This window comes from Schistocerca americana, chromosome 4 (assembly GCF_021461395.2).
Source record: "Schistocerca americana isolate TAMUIC-IGC-003095 chromosome 4, iqSchAmer2.1, whole genome shotgun sequence".
NCBI lineage: Eukaryota > Metazoa > Arthropoda > Insecta > Orthoptera > Acrididae > Schistocerca > Schistocerca americana.
Window position 1 is genome coordinate 360,710,926 of NC_060122.1, and position 14,980 is coordinate 360,725,905.

The 14,980-nt window shown below is 41.6% G+C and overlaps 1 protein-coding gene across 2 annotated transcripts in view; it reads left to right on the forward strand.

Moving 5' to 3' along the window:
• Positions 1-14,980, forward strand: part of LOC124613085 (F-actin-monooxygenase Mical) — a 555,995-nt gene that overhangs the window by 241,103 nt on the left and 299,912 nt on the right. For both annotated transcript variants that reach the window (XM_047141672.1, XM_047141673.1), the window contains exon 3: positions 7,959-8,000. The gene's annotated coding sequence lies outside the window, so the exon portion shown is untranslated. The remainder of the gene's footprint in view (positions 1-7,958; positions 8,001-14,980) is intronic.

The following is a 14,980-nucleotide window of genomic DNA, read 5'->3' on the forward strand; positions in this document are numbered from 1 at the left end:
TCTGTACCTGTACATCACATCTACCGATTTCCATCAAATCCAGATAATTTGTTCATAATGTGTCTTTTTTTATTTTTATTTATTTATTTTTTGTATTGAGTGTATTACCTACAGTTGTCAGCCGACAGCCTTTGCCCGCATATCCCGGTTTCTTCGTTATCTCCCCCCCCCCCCCCCCCTGTGTCTATAAGTATGGAGCTCTCGTCGACCGCCTCATTAGGCAAAATGTAAGTGCGACTATAGACAGAGGCAAATAATTATATTTCTGATCGTGTTGCTCGCTATTCCATTCCGCAGCTTGTCGGGAATGTGTATTGTAGCGTTACTGAGATAGCTGCTAATTTGGTAGAGGCCTGTGATTTGATCTGTGGTAGATAATTAAAGCGGCCTGGCCAAGTCGCACAGATTTCCAGGCAGAAAGGCCGGTGGCCCGTGCGGCGTAGTGTCGGCACGCCGCGTTATCATGAATCATGCAGTCCTTTCCCCCATCTCCGCTGGAACATTGGGCGGCGTCGCGAGCCTTTGGTATGAAAAGAAGTTTAATTGGCGCAGGTGGTTCTTAGTTTGCGGAAGGTCTCAGCCCCCGGACGCGTGGCTGGAAGTACGGAGTGCAGGTAGTGTAGTGTAGTGTGATGTGTGCGTGCAGAGCGGCGGCGCTGGCGGCGCTCGTGGCGGCCTGTGTGGGCAGCAGGGCCTCATTAGCAGCAGGCGTGGCGCCCTCGAGAGCGTGCCGGCGCCCCGCGGGCCCGCGTCTCGCCCACCAGCACAGCTTTGCCCAGCCACTGCGCATTTCCTTTTACTTTGGCTCGCATTTATAACAACGGTATTCGACAGTCTCTGGAACGAAACAGCGGCTGTTAAAGAAATACGCTTACTATTCTGTAACTACATGGGGTCTCCCATATATTTTGGCCACGACAAATAAGGTTCTGTCCGGAACCAGAATAAAAAACACACTGACGGAAAAATCCGCAACACCAAAAAATGATTTAAGTAGAGGAATTAAATTTTGGGCTTACATTTGTCTGGGTAACATATTTGAGTGATTGACATAGCAAGGTCACAAGTTAATGTAAACGCCAGATAAGCTGTTGCAAATGTGAAATGCTGGTGCATTAATAACTGGCGTAGCCGCCAGAACGTTGAATGCAAGCACGAAGACGTGTATGCCTTATGTTGTACAGGAGCCGGATGTCAGTTCCTGGGATGGGGATCCGTGCATGTTACACTTGGTCGGTTAATAAAGGGACGGTCAGTGCTGTTTGTGGCTGACGCTGGAGTTGTCGTCCGATGACGTTCCATATGTGCTCGATTCGTGACAGATCTGTTGATCGAGCAGACCAAGGCAACATGTCGACACCCTAGAGCACCTATAGAGCATGTTGGGTTAAAACCACCTGGAACGCTGTTCGTGACTGGCAGACTGACGTACATATTTGCAGCCAGGATGCGTGTGATAACCACGAGAGTGCTCGTACTCTCATACGAAATCGCACTCCAGACCACTCTAGGCGTCGGTCCAGCGTGTATAGCACGATCATCACTTTCATCGAAGCTGAACCAGCTTTCACCAGAAAACACAATGTTGGAAACCATTGGAGTTGCAAATGGCGGTGGTTTGGGGCAGTGTGATGCACACTATAGGGTGTCTGGCTCGGAGCTGACTTTGAAGTTACAGATTTGTAACAGTTCTCTGTGTCACTGTGTGCCAACTGCTCCTCAAATTGCTGCTGCAGGTGAAGTTCAAAGCGCCAGAGCCACACGCCGAACACAGTGGTTTTCCCTCTCCGTGTTGCCACGAGGGCGCCCGGAGCCCGGTCTTCTTGCGACCGTACATTCTGGTGACCACCGCTGCCAGCATCACGTACAGTGGCTACATTCCTGCCAAGCCTTACAATGTGGCAGAAGGAAAATCCAGCTTCTCGTAGCCGGCCGCTGTGGTCGAGCGGTTCTAGGCGCTTCAGTTCGGAACCGCGCGACCGCTACGTCGAAGGTTCGAATCCTGCCTCAGGCATGGATCTGTGTGATGCCCTTCGGTTAGTTAGGTTTAAGTAGCTCTAAGTCTAGGGGACTGATAACCTCAGATGTTAAGTCCCATAGTGTTCAGACCCATTTGAACCAACTTCTCGTAGCCTTGGTACACGAACTTGTTAAAAGTCAGTGAGGTGTTGATAACCGCGTCTTTATCGCCTTAAAGGCATTCTTGACTGACATCATCTCACCACGTCCAATCTCAAAGGTACCTAACCCAGTAAGACCGTTACAGCTTGAATTTAAAGCAAACCTGATTTGCATCCTCATAGTGGCGCTACCAGCGACGGGCGCGAGATCTGTATAGACATTTATCTTTCATATGTAGAAACGGGCCTGCTAACTTTCGTTTATGTCGCACAGCTCCTTCTTGGTGTTGAGGTTATTTTCCATCAATATACAAATGGCTTTCAAAAAGTTTTGCACAGTCGTCTCTAATTTTTTTAAATTTTTTGCAGGAGGAGAATGTATTTTTTTGTGAACATACTTGGAACATAAAGCTATACATTGAGCTTACTCAATGTAGCCTCCATCAGCTGTGAAGCATCTGGCCCAACGTTCTTTTCATGATGTAAATGCACTTTGGTAAAATTCTTGGGATTGACTTTTACACCATCGCTTGACACAGGAAACAAGGTCTTTCTCACTATCAAATCCTTTACCGCGCAGGTGGCCCTTCAGACGGCCAGAGGTAAAAATCAGACGGAGCCAAGTCCAGACTGTAGGGAGGATGAGGAACAATTTTCCAACCCATTTTCCTGATTTTCTCCTGCATCATAAGGGTTGTATGGGGTTTGGCATTGTCATGGTGTAGTCTGATGAGCTGACCCTGAAGCTGTGGTCTGTGGGTCTTGATGGCATGTCGCAGCTTGTCCAATGACAAACAGTAACGGTCCCGGTTAATTGTGGAGCCAGGTTCCAAAAAGTCATTGAAAATGACACTACACTGGTCCCAGAAGAAGGAGGCTATCGCCTTTCGACCTGCTGTTCGTCAAAGTCTTGGTTTCTTCTTCCGAGGGGAACCCGGATGACGCCACTCCATGGATTGGGTTTTGCTCTCAGGTTTGGACAAAAACAACCATGTTTCATGCTGGGTAATGACGCCGTCAAAACATTTGTTTCCACTCTTCAGTAAAGGTTTTCATGAGACACTCGCACACATTCTTCCTCATCGTTTTCATTTCTCTTGTCAATAATCTAGGCAGATTTTTCTGTACCTAGTGACTGTACCAGTGATACCTCACTACCAAATGACAAACGAGTCATTTCAGCAAGTTGTCGTGTCGTCACACATCTGTCATTTTGGATGATTTGATCAGTGGTCTCCTTATTCACATCACTCGCTGCCGTCGATGGTCTACCGCATCGTGGATTGTCCAGTAGAGAGAAATCACCTTCTTTAAGCCTCTGCAACCACCGCTGGATACTGCTGCGATCCACTGTGTCCTCCCCATAAACAGGAAGCAACGTCCTGCGAACCGATGTGGCAGAGTCATCGCCGGTCTTCAAGAGGAACTCTATCACCGACCGTTGTCGCAACCTGATATCTACTTCACGGTCTATTATGGCTCACCTGTAAATAAAAGAAAATACTTTTGTATGCCAACTTATACCTAAATGTTCCAAGTATGTTTACAAAAAATTTCATTCTCCTCCTGCAAAAAATAAAAATAAAAAATTGGAGACGACTGTGCAAAACTTTTTGAACGCCCTTTGTATATCAAGCTGATGTTTCTGAGTTACCAGGGGACATTAACCAGCATGATTGCTTTCTTGTAACTGTTCGTTACGAAGATATGAACAGCAGTTCACTTTCCATTTTAAATCTTTTTTTTATTCGGTAATCCACTTCATCTTCACGAGATTTGTTCAAAAAGGTGTCACAGTGAACCATTCTAGTAGTAGCAGTAGTAGATTTTGTTGCTCTAGACGATAATTCGAATCATGCGTAGTTTTAACCAACAAGGGGAGGGCACGACATTCGAATCACGGATTCGCTTCAAACTTTGTACACTTCTAGTAGTCTATTAGGACAATATAATGTGGACGCAGTAAGGCGTATTACTTGGCCTATTTCGAGAAAATCGAATGAGAAGTTTATGCGTCAGTCATATACCGGTGCTCAGCGACCCTGCTGGCGGAGGTCTTTTTTTAAATCGGTGTATCGCTGGATCGAGTCCCATTCAATTTTTTTATTTGTATTTTTCCAATATATAAGTCTGAAAAGTAATTGATGAATTTGTTTTTGTATTTGCATGAACTTTTGTTGAATTTCCTTTGTTATTTGGCTGTTTACGAATCGTTATTAGTACAACAAATATTATGCGACTTTTATTTATATAGGTAAGTTAAAAACTTTATCAAGCGCATTCAAAATTTTTCATTTTAGATTGACAACGAAAGAGAAATTGTTTCTCTTAAGATGGTTATAAAATACAATCAATAGGACATCGCCAGATTTTGGCATAGATATTCACAAAAATGTTGCGTTACGTGTGGTTTGCATCCAGATTGTGGGAAGAGAGAGAGATTTTTCAAAATGTTGCGAGCTTTGTTTTTCCTTAGAAACTCTGAAAATTCCTTGTGTGTACGGGAAAACTGCATCCTTTCGATGTAGTGGATAACGTTTTAATTAATGTTTCCCCCGTCTGTATGAAAAATGTCGTATTCCAACGGATTAACCGTATATTACCCTCATGTTTTCGCATATTGTAATTCATCGTATTCTCGAATACAGTTATTTGCACCTTTATTTATCGATGTTTGACTTGCGCTTTCCAAGCCTGCTCCTCGTCCTTGAAACCTATGTTTGCAGATCGAAGCGTCCAGGTGCAAAGGCAGTTCTATAAAAATTAGCAAACAACTCGAATTTCAATAAAAATTCATGCCCATGCACGTGTCTTTTTAGTATATTATTTTCCAAGTGTAGTATGTATAAATAATGTAACTAATACTGAATAATATACATTTAAAAAAAGCGCCAGCGGTATTCCATCCAGCGATATTACTGAGCTTGATCGCTAACCACATGCCCCCCCCCCCCCCCCCCCCCCCCCCCATCTCGTGCTCTGGTTCGCAACGTAGCGGTTCATCAACGACGCGTAAAACTTTTCTTACGATTCTCTCGAAGTCGTATAAGTCCTAGACTACTAAAAGTGTAGAAACTTTGAAGTAAATCTGCGTCCGAACGTCGCGGCCTACCCTTGTAAGAATGAAACGTAACTATACTTATAGTTAATGCAAGAAACAGAGGTTCATCTCGTTTGGTACGGGAGAGCGATGAACTGTCAGCAAAGATATAACTGAAAAAGGAACCGCGCATAATAATTGATACCAACTGTACGAGCATAAATACAGGAAATTTTGTTATTATGTAGGCAAGAATTATTTCCAGAACGATTTTAATTTGATACTGTCCATTATAATTAACAAGATAATTACGTGCAAATATTATGCGAAATAGAAATTGCGCACTAGCTAATCAGGAAAGACATTGTTAGCGCTCATTGTCTCCTTTGCGAAGGTAATATACTACGGTTCCATCATTCGTATTTAGTGTATAGTGTTTATTACATAACTATTTTGTAAGATCCCATTGTGGCATCTCAACTGTTTCTAGCAAAGTACAACAATTCTTAACTTCATCGATACCAGTATCAAAAGAGTGTGGGTGTGGAAAGAGCAAATACGGCATGCTCGTTCATTGAGAGCACTGCAAGTTGAAAAAGCCATGATGTGTGCCTTTGTAATTAAATTATGAAATGTGAGTACGTTTATCACAAGGAAACCCTTTTTAAGTTACCAGTTAGAAGAAGAATATTCGTATGCCACATAGGTTGCGCTCCCATCAAGTTACCGCTTGGAGAACTACGATTCTCCTTTAGCGCACACATTTTTGCCTCCACTCAGAGTAAATGTGCTGGTTAAATTTTCCACAGTTCTCATTTGTATCAAAGCAAACATTTGAAGGATCAAATCTCATACACGTGGAATAAGGGTAATTCCAGCTTTCGAAATTATCTGCCGTTTCATTGCCTCATTATGTCGTGGTTAAGAAGACTGTAATTGTTAGGGGTTTGCATACGTGTCAGTCTGTCAGTGCAAATAAACATAATCATGCATACCGTTGCAGGCATTATTACATTTTGAGTTCAACAAATAACATTGTTATCCAGAATGAGCGATATATTACAAAGCATAAATCTGACACCTAGAAATGTCACGGAAAACAAAACAAAAATATTAATTTCGAAGCCGGCCGAAGTGGCCGTGCCGTTAAAGGCGCTGCAGTCTGGAACCGCAAGACCGCTACGGTCGCAGGTTCGAATCCTGCCTCGGGCATGGCTGTTTGTGATGTCCTTAGGTTAGTTAGGTTTAACTAGTTCTAAGTTCTAGGGGACTAATGACCTCAGCAGTTGAGTCCCATAGTGCTCAGAGCCATTTGAACCATTTTTTATTAATTTCGAGCTGCATTTGTTATACATTTTGTATTCTGAAATGGATTCAACTCTAGGTGCTTCGCATTATGATACCAATTTTTAGGATCTTCGCCATTTTTGCGGTTGCAGGACAGTAGTGTTTATCGTAGACGCTTATTTAATAATTGATACAGACCTCTGCTACTGACCGTTACTGATTTATATTCTAAAATATACAACTTTGTGAACTACGTATTATCTATATGAATAATCCTTTTGGAGAGTACGATAAATGAACTCTGGTTTTGCTTCTTTGTGTTTAATTTTCGTTGTTCCCGAACTTCCTTCGACCTTCGAGCTCCCTGCCATTTGCAGATTTCTTTCTTCCCTTAAATCCTGCATATTCGGTTATGCTTTAGGTTCCAGTATTTTCCTCAGAGTTCTTCTTTCAAATTTTTCGTTTCTTAAGATCCCCAAATTTTGATTGTTAAAGTGTTTCGGCTGCGTATAATGTTTCAAGCCGTACCAGTCTTAGATGGTATCATAGTTTTGTGTTACAGGGCAAAGATTTTTGCTGTATGTTTTTTGTAATATGGAATGCCTTTCCATTTATGTGCTGTATCTTCTATTGTTATCTTTTCTCTTATATTACTCATTATCCATTCTGCAGTTTGTTTCAGTTATTATGTTGTTGTGAATTTTTAGATTTAGAGGGACACCATTGAAATTTGTCATGAAGTGTGTTTTTTCAAATGATAATTGGTCTTATTTTGTCTGCTTGTTTCTGTAGTTTTGTGATCTTTGGATCTGTCCAATGAATCAGTAACTGATGCCATATCATCTGCAAAAGCTAGGCAACCTATATTGATTTTATTTCGGTTTATTCCTAGTTGAACACCCTAAGTATTGACATATTTTCTTCATTCTCTCACTGTTTTATCTAACGCACAGTTAAAAAGTGTTACAAATCATGTCCCTTTCTTACTCCTGGTTGTATTTACTAATTTCTTTTTGATGTTGTGTCTGTTAAAAGTTTCTGCTGTTTTATTGTGGAATCCAAATTCCTCTATGATGTAAAAAAGTTGTCACATATTTCAAGTTCTTGATTTTCCTCATTTCGGTTATCTTTTTTGGTTCAGTATTTGCCCTGCACAAGACCTCCCCTTTCTAAATCGTGCTTGATACTCCCCTAGTCGTGGGTCGATTATTCTTTCAGCTATCTTCAGAAGTGCCATGTACAAGATCTTATACCTCACCAGCAAGAGGGAGATTCCTCTGTAATTGTTACGAACTATTTTCTTTCCTTTCTTAAATATTATATCTATTAACTCCGCTGCTCATTCTAATGTAAGCTTTGTGTTGTCCAAATTTAATTAATGATTTTTGCTAAAATGATGTAGTCTCCGTAGTGTTGCATATTTTTGTGTGTCTTGCGAATTTATGTTCAAAACAATATAACTTTTCCAAAATTTGAAACTTATCTCAAAATTCTTTGTTGTCTGTTGACAGACCGAGTAACCTGCCGATCGACATAGTTCGCTGATGTACCCGGTAAGAAAGTGATTCAGTTGTATAACTTCCGCTATTTCTCTTGTCAGTTGAGCTGATGTATACGACAGCTGTTCATACTCTGTTATTAGAAGCCGCGTTATTCAAAGAGAACAAATGATTGATCTTAGCTTAGACTGATAAGTGTATAGTGTAGTACGATTAGACACCATATCGGAAGCTTTATCGCCCGCGGTGTATGTGTTAGGCGCTGTCAGTGTATTACAAACATGTGCCAGTAAATGCATAAGGTAAGTATCAAATGCTTTAATTGCTTGCATATTTAAAATTTGGGTGGAGGTGGTTCATCCAGTGATGTATATAGCGAAGAAATTTTAATATTTGCGATGCTCTACTATGAAAATGTGTCTTATCATACAAAATACTGTACAGTAGCTGTTGTATGCAGTTTCTGTTTAAAACATGAAAACACCAGCAAATTATTTGAAAATCTCTGATGAGAAAACAGATGTTTTGGAATTAAATGGGAAGAGGGTTGTACAAGCAGTCAGTAAGTATTAATTACATTTTATAAATATTACTTTTTTACTTACTTTGTAAGTCTATAACTCTATGATGTGAACATATTTGGTTAAAAGCATGTGAGGAAGAGCATGCGCGTTCTCCCTCTCTATCGCGAGCGCAAATTCAAGCAGTCCGCAAGAGATGGTGTCGCCAAACGTGTTCTGTTTGATTTCCTAAAAGAGAGCGGTACAAAAATTGGCTGAGAGTAGTCTTATACGGTGTCATCTTCGCTATGAGAACAACTGACTAACTGCATCTGGCGAGCCGCTTGAATTTGTGGGCGCAACGGCCTGATTGGCTAAATCCAATGCTAATGAACTCGGAAACGGCGTACCGTATCGAACTTTTAAAATTATTTCTCTGCACATCCTACCTTGCAACATCCTTACAAGCTTCTCAGACAGTAAGTGTGTATTTTAACTACGAGGGTTGAATGAAAATTAATGCCTCCATCTTCGTTAATTGGGTTTCGATGAGAATATTTTAATAAATCAAACGCAGAAATATTCCTTAGAATGTGATCTTTAACTACCAATATTCACTTTTCCGCATAATCGCCAGCCAATTGGATACATTTCTGCCGACGATGAACAAGTTTTCTGAAGCCGCCACCGAAGAAGTCGACACTCTGTGTCCGCTACCACACTCTCGCAGTTCTCTCAGCGCCTTCATCAGAAGCATAATGATGTCCCGCAGATGGTCTTTCATTATCGGGAACTTGCAGTTTCTCCCTGAGTGATACGACGATCGTCCTGAATCAATCTGTCAACATTCCGCTTGTGAAACTCGGTGGTTGCTGTCACAGGACATCCAGCTCTTTGTCACGCAGGTCAGATGTTCCCACCTCAATATCTTTAAACGTACTCGCCCAACGATGCACAGTAATCACATCAATACAGTCACCATAAACTGCTTTCATTCTCTGATGAATCTCTTTTGGGGGCGACACCTTCTGCTGTCAAGAATTCAATGACTGCACGTTGCTTAAATCGCATTGACCGACCGTCTGCGCAGTTTTCCATACTTCACACTGTAACAATCCAACTGTTCAATGCTAAGGCTTCCCACCAACGGGAGCTGTGGAGAAGAGGCTAGGAAACAAACCAGTACCCGGCGCATGCCACTGCTGACAACTGGTGAAGAGTTAAGAAGGTGGAGGTTTTTTTTTTTTTTTTTTTTTGGTCATCAGTCTACTGACTGGTTTGATGCGGCCCGCCACGAATTCCTTTCCTGTGCTAACCTCTTCATCTCAGAGTAGCACTTGCAAACTACGTCCTCAATTATTTGCTTGACGTATTCCAATCTCTGTCTTCCTCTACAGTTTTTGCCCTCTACAGCTCCCTCTAGTACCATGGAAGTCATTCCCTCATGTCTTAGCAGATGTCCTATCATCCTGTCCCTTCTCCTTATCAGTGTTTTCCACATATTCCTTTCCTCTCCGATTCTGCGTAGAACCTCCTCATTCCTTACCTTATCAGTCCACCTAATTTTCAACATTCGTCTATAGCACCACATCTCAAATGCTTCGGTTCTCTTTTGTTCCGGTTTTCCCACAGTCCATGTTTCACTACCATACAATGCTGTACTCCAGACGTACATCCTCAGAAATTTCTTCCTCAAATTAAGGCCGGTATTTGATATCAGTTGACTTCTCTTGGCCAGAAATGCCTTTTTTGTCATAGCGAGTCAATTCCACTCCTGAACCTTTCTTTTATTTCCATCATTGCTTCCTCGATGTACATATTGAAGAGTAGGGGCGAAAGGCTACAGCCTTGTCTTACACCCTTCTTAATACGAGCACTTCGTTCTTGATCGTCCACTCTTATTATTCCCTCTTGGTTGTTGTACATATTGTATATGACACGTCTCTCCCTATAGCTTACCCCTACTTTTTTCAGAATCTCGAACAGCTTGCACCATTTTATATTGTCGAACGCTTTTTCCAGGTCGACAAATCCTATGAAAGTGTCTTGATTTTTCTTTAGCCTTGCTTCCATTATTAGCCGTAACGTCAGAATTGCCTCTCTCGTCCCTTTATTTTTCCTAAAGCCAAACTGATCGTCACCCAGCGCATTCTCAATTTTCTTTTCCATTCTTCTGTATATTATTCTTGTAAGCAGCTTTGATGCATGAGCTGTTAAGCTGATTGTGCGATAATTCTCGCACTTGTCAGCTCTTGCCGTCTTCGGAATTGTGTGGATGATGCTTTTCCGAAAGTCAGATGATATATCGCCAGACTCATATATTCTACACACCAACGTGAATAGTCGTTTTGTTGCCACTTTCCCCAATGATTTTAGAAATTCTGATGGACTGTTATCTATCCCTTCTCCCTTTTTAACCGTAAGTCCTCCAAAGCTCTTTTAAATTCCGATTCTAATACTGGATCCCCTAGCTCTTCTAAATCGACTCCTGTTTCTTCTTCTATCACATCAGACAAATCTTCACCCTCATAGAGGCTTTCAATATATTCTTTCCACGTATCTGCTCTCTCCTCTGCATTTAACAGTGGAATTCCCGTTGCACTCTTAACGTTACCACCGTTGCTTTTAATGTCACCAAAGGTTGTTTTGACTGTCCTGTATGCTGAGTCTGTCCTTCCGACAATCATATCTTTTTCGATGTCTTCACATTTTTCCTGCAGCCATTTCGTCTTAGCTTCCCTGCACTTCCTATTTATTTCATTCCTCAGCGACTTGTATTTCTGTATTCCTGATTTTCCCGGAACATGTTTGTACTTCCTCCTTTCATCAATCAACTGAAGTATTTCTTCTGTTACCCATGGTTTCTTCGCAGCTACCTTCTTTGTACCTATGTTTTCCTTCCCAACTTCTGTGATGGTCCTTTTTAGAGATGTCCATTCCTCTTCAACTGTACTGCTTACTGCGCTATTCCTTATTGCTCTCGTCATTCCTTAATACTTCCGTATCCCACTTCTTTGCGTATTGATTCTTCCTGACTAATGTCTTGAACTTCAGCCTAATCTTCATCACTACTATATTGTGATCTGAGTCTATATCTGCTCTTGGATACGCCTTACAATCCAGTATCTGATTTCGGAATCTCTGTCTGACCATGATGTAATCTAATTGAAATCTTCCCGTATCTCCCGGCCTCTTCCAAGTAAACTTCCACCTCTTGTGATTCTTGAACAGGGTATTCGCTATTACCAGCTGAAAGTTGTTACAGAACTCAATTAGTCTTTCTCCTCTTTCATTCCGTGTCACGAGCCCATATTCTCCTGTAACCTTTTCTTCTACTCCTTCCCCTACAACTGCATTCCAGTCGCCCATGACTATTAGATTTTCGTCCCCCTTTACATACTGCATTACCCTTTCAATATCCTCATACACTTTCTCTAACTGTTCATCTTCAGCTTGCGACGTCGGCATGTATAGCTGAACTATCGTTGTCGGTGTTGGTCTGCTGTCGATTCTGATTAGAACAACCCGGTCACTGAACTGTTCACAGTAACACACCCTCTGCCCTACCTTCCTATTGATAACGAATCCTTCATCTGTTATACCATTTTCTGCTGCTGTTGATATTACCCGATACTCGTCCGACCAGAAATCCTTGTCTTCCTTCCACTTTCACTTCACTGACCCCTACTATATCTAGATTGAGCCTTTGCATTTCCCTTTTCAGATTTTCTAGTTTCCCTACCACGTTCAAGCTTCTGACATTCCACGCCCCGACTCGTAGAACGTTATCCTTTCGTTGATTATTCAATCTTTTTCTCAGGGTAACCTCCCCCTTGGCAGTCCCCTCCCGGAGATCCGAATGGGGGACTATTCCGGAATCTTTCGCCAATGGAGAGATCATCATGACACTTCTTCAAATACAGGCCACATGTCCTGTGGATACACGTTACGTGTCTTTAATGCAGTGGTTTCCATTGCCTTCTGCATCCTCATGTCGTTGATCATTGCTGATTCTTCAGCCTTTAGGGGCAATTTCCCACCCCTAGGACAAGAGAGTGCCCTGAACCTCTAACCGCTCCTCCGCCCTCTTTGACAAGTCCGTTGGCAGAATGAGGCTGACTTCTTATGCCGGAAGTCTTCGGCCGCCAATGCTGATTATTTTATCAAAATTTAGGCAGCCGCGGGGATCGAACCCGGGACCGAAGACGTTTTGATTATGAATCAAAGACGCTACCCTTTTTTTTTTTAATCTCATTTTGTTCGCTTTTGTTCGTTGCACGTGCTCGGCGCGGACGTCGTAAGACATCCGCTTAAGTTCGTTGTTGATCAATTAGCTCAGTTTTTTTATTACAGAGGACTGCTAACACTCTGACCGAACACGCTGAGCTACCGTGCCGGCGGCCTAGATCACGGGGTATGACTTTCAATCACAGAAGTGATTGAGAAGAGTGAATGGAGCGAGGAAGGAAGGGGTACATGAACAAGCATCCTTACAGATGATAATGATAATACCAATAATAATAATAATAATAATAATAATAATTATTATTATTATTATTATTATTATTATTATTATTATTATTATTATTATAAAAAATAGCCTTCATCATGTGGGCTTCCGTGAATACGAGAACAGGGCGAAACGTTTCAAGAAAAACTGAGATGTGATAGGGCATGTGAGTCATGCATAATATAAAGACCAATAATCTTCCAATAAATAGACAGAGCAAGAAGTATAGCATGTAAAACAGCGAAGAAACTGCTGTAATGCAGGAAAGAGTAGACGGACTCAGAGAAGCGGAGAGCAACAGATGCGTGAGGAGCTTCTGTGGTGTGAATGCTTCCAGAAACTCGCTTGGGTAAGAGAAATGTTGCGGAACGGAAGCACCATTCATCGTCGTGGCTGGTGTGTGAATTTTTCGTTCAGGCCTTTGTATATGTGGTTCAGTGTTAGTTATTGCCGTCATGTGCGTGATGTGTCAGATGTTTAGCTTTATAGTGTGGGTGGCTGTGAAGATCACTAGAGCAACGCACCGCACTCCACCACGTGGTACTTTTATTACCAGATAGCTGGTTTTGTAAAAACAGCATCTAAACCAGTAAGTAGTGCAACAAATTTTCAATTTTTAAGTCACAGCATATGATCCACTAATTTTTTTATTTCGGATAATTAAAAATTTACGTCTACGACAAGTAAATTTGACTAGCCTCAGACTTCTACAAACTACACTTTTCAACAATCATTCTGCCTCAAGTGTGTGATGTAGAATGAGAATGTACCCTCAGAGACGCGATACAACGTAATGTTTTCCATATATATATATATCATTTTTTTAGTGTTTATTATGTTACGTTTTATATATTAAAATAAAGTGTGTACATAAAGTCCGAGAACACTATGTTTATTGCACAAGAACCAAACATTGTACAGATATCATACATATGTGATTTTGAAGAGAAACCCTGAAAGTTTTTTCATGTATACCGCCACAGCGTAATTTGGTAATTTGCCAATAGTCAGCGCTAGTCGCAAATATGGCGAGTTCAGATGCGGAACGAGCTTTGTGTGTGATGGAGTTCGAAATGGCCTCCCCAATCACACGATCTCTCTCCGTGTTACACTTTTCTGTGGGGACACATTAAAGGCCTGGTGTATGTACCGCCTCTACCACGTGATGTAACAGAGCTCCGGGAGAGAGTACGGAAGCGACTGCAGCAGTCGACGATGCCATGCTGGGACGGGTATGGCAAAAATTCGATTACCTATTGACGTCCGCCGGGTCACTCACGATTCACATATCGAATCTTTGTAAAAAATAAAATAAAAAAATTCAGAGTTTCTCTTAAGATGTGTAATTCTTGCGCAATATATAATTGAAAGTGTTCCCGGACTTTACGTACACCCTGTACAACAAGTTGCGTGTCTGCATACTGGAAAATAGAAATTCTGTGTGTGTGTGGTGTGTGGGGGGGGTTTGTTTTCAGCGTAATTTGAAGATCGACGATTTTTTTGTGTACCGTAAAGGAGCTTAAAAGCGGTATTATAGCATAACAGCAACAAAACTTCCATAATATTGTGGATAAAAACGAAATATTGTCTTATGGTTTTATTAATATTTACCGAGTTGTGGAAATAAAATCTTTAATTTATTATTATTTATCTAAAAATGTGACGTGATAGAGAAAATCTGGTCGCACCTCTGAATGCAGTATCTCGAAATTAGGCAAGTTCAGCCGCGTGCAAAACAGATGAAGGAAAAAAGTTTACTTGTTGACCAGTGTTATTGATATTGTAGAGGAGTGTTCGACAGCTAGCCTCCCATTTTTCTTCACATATTAGGCATCTTGACGTCAGCCATGTACTGCTGAACCGTCCAGCAGGTCTCACCTCCGTCGCCTGTAAACTTGCCAGACAGATAGGGCTGCCCCCCTCCCATGCGCTTGCCTCATTGATGATTGATCGCTCGATATACACTGACAGCCATCACGATAGGACAACGCTATATTTTATTTATGCTCTGCTGAACAATGTGG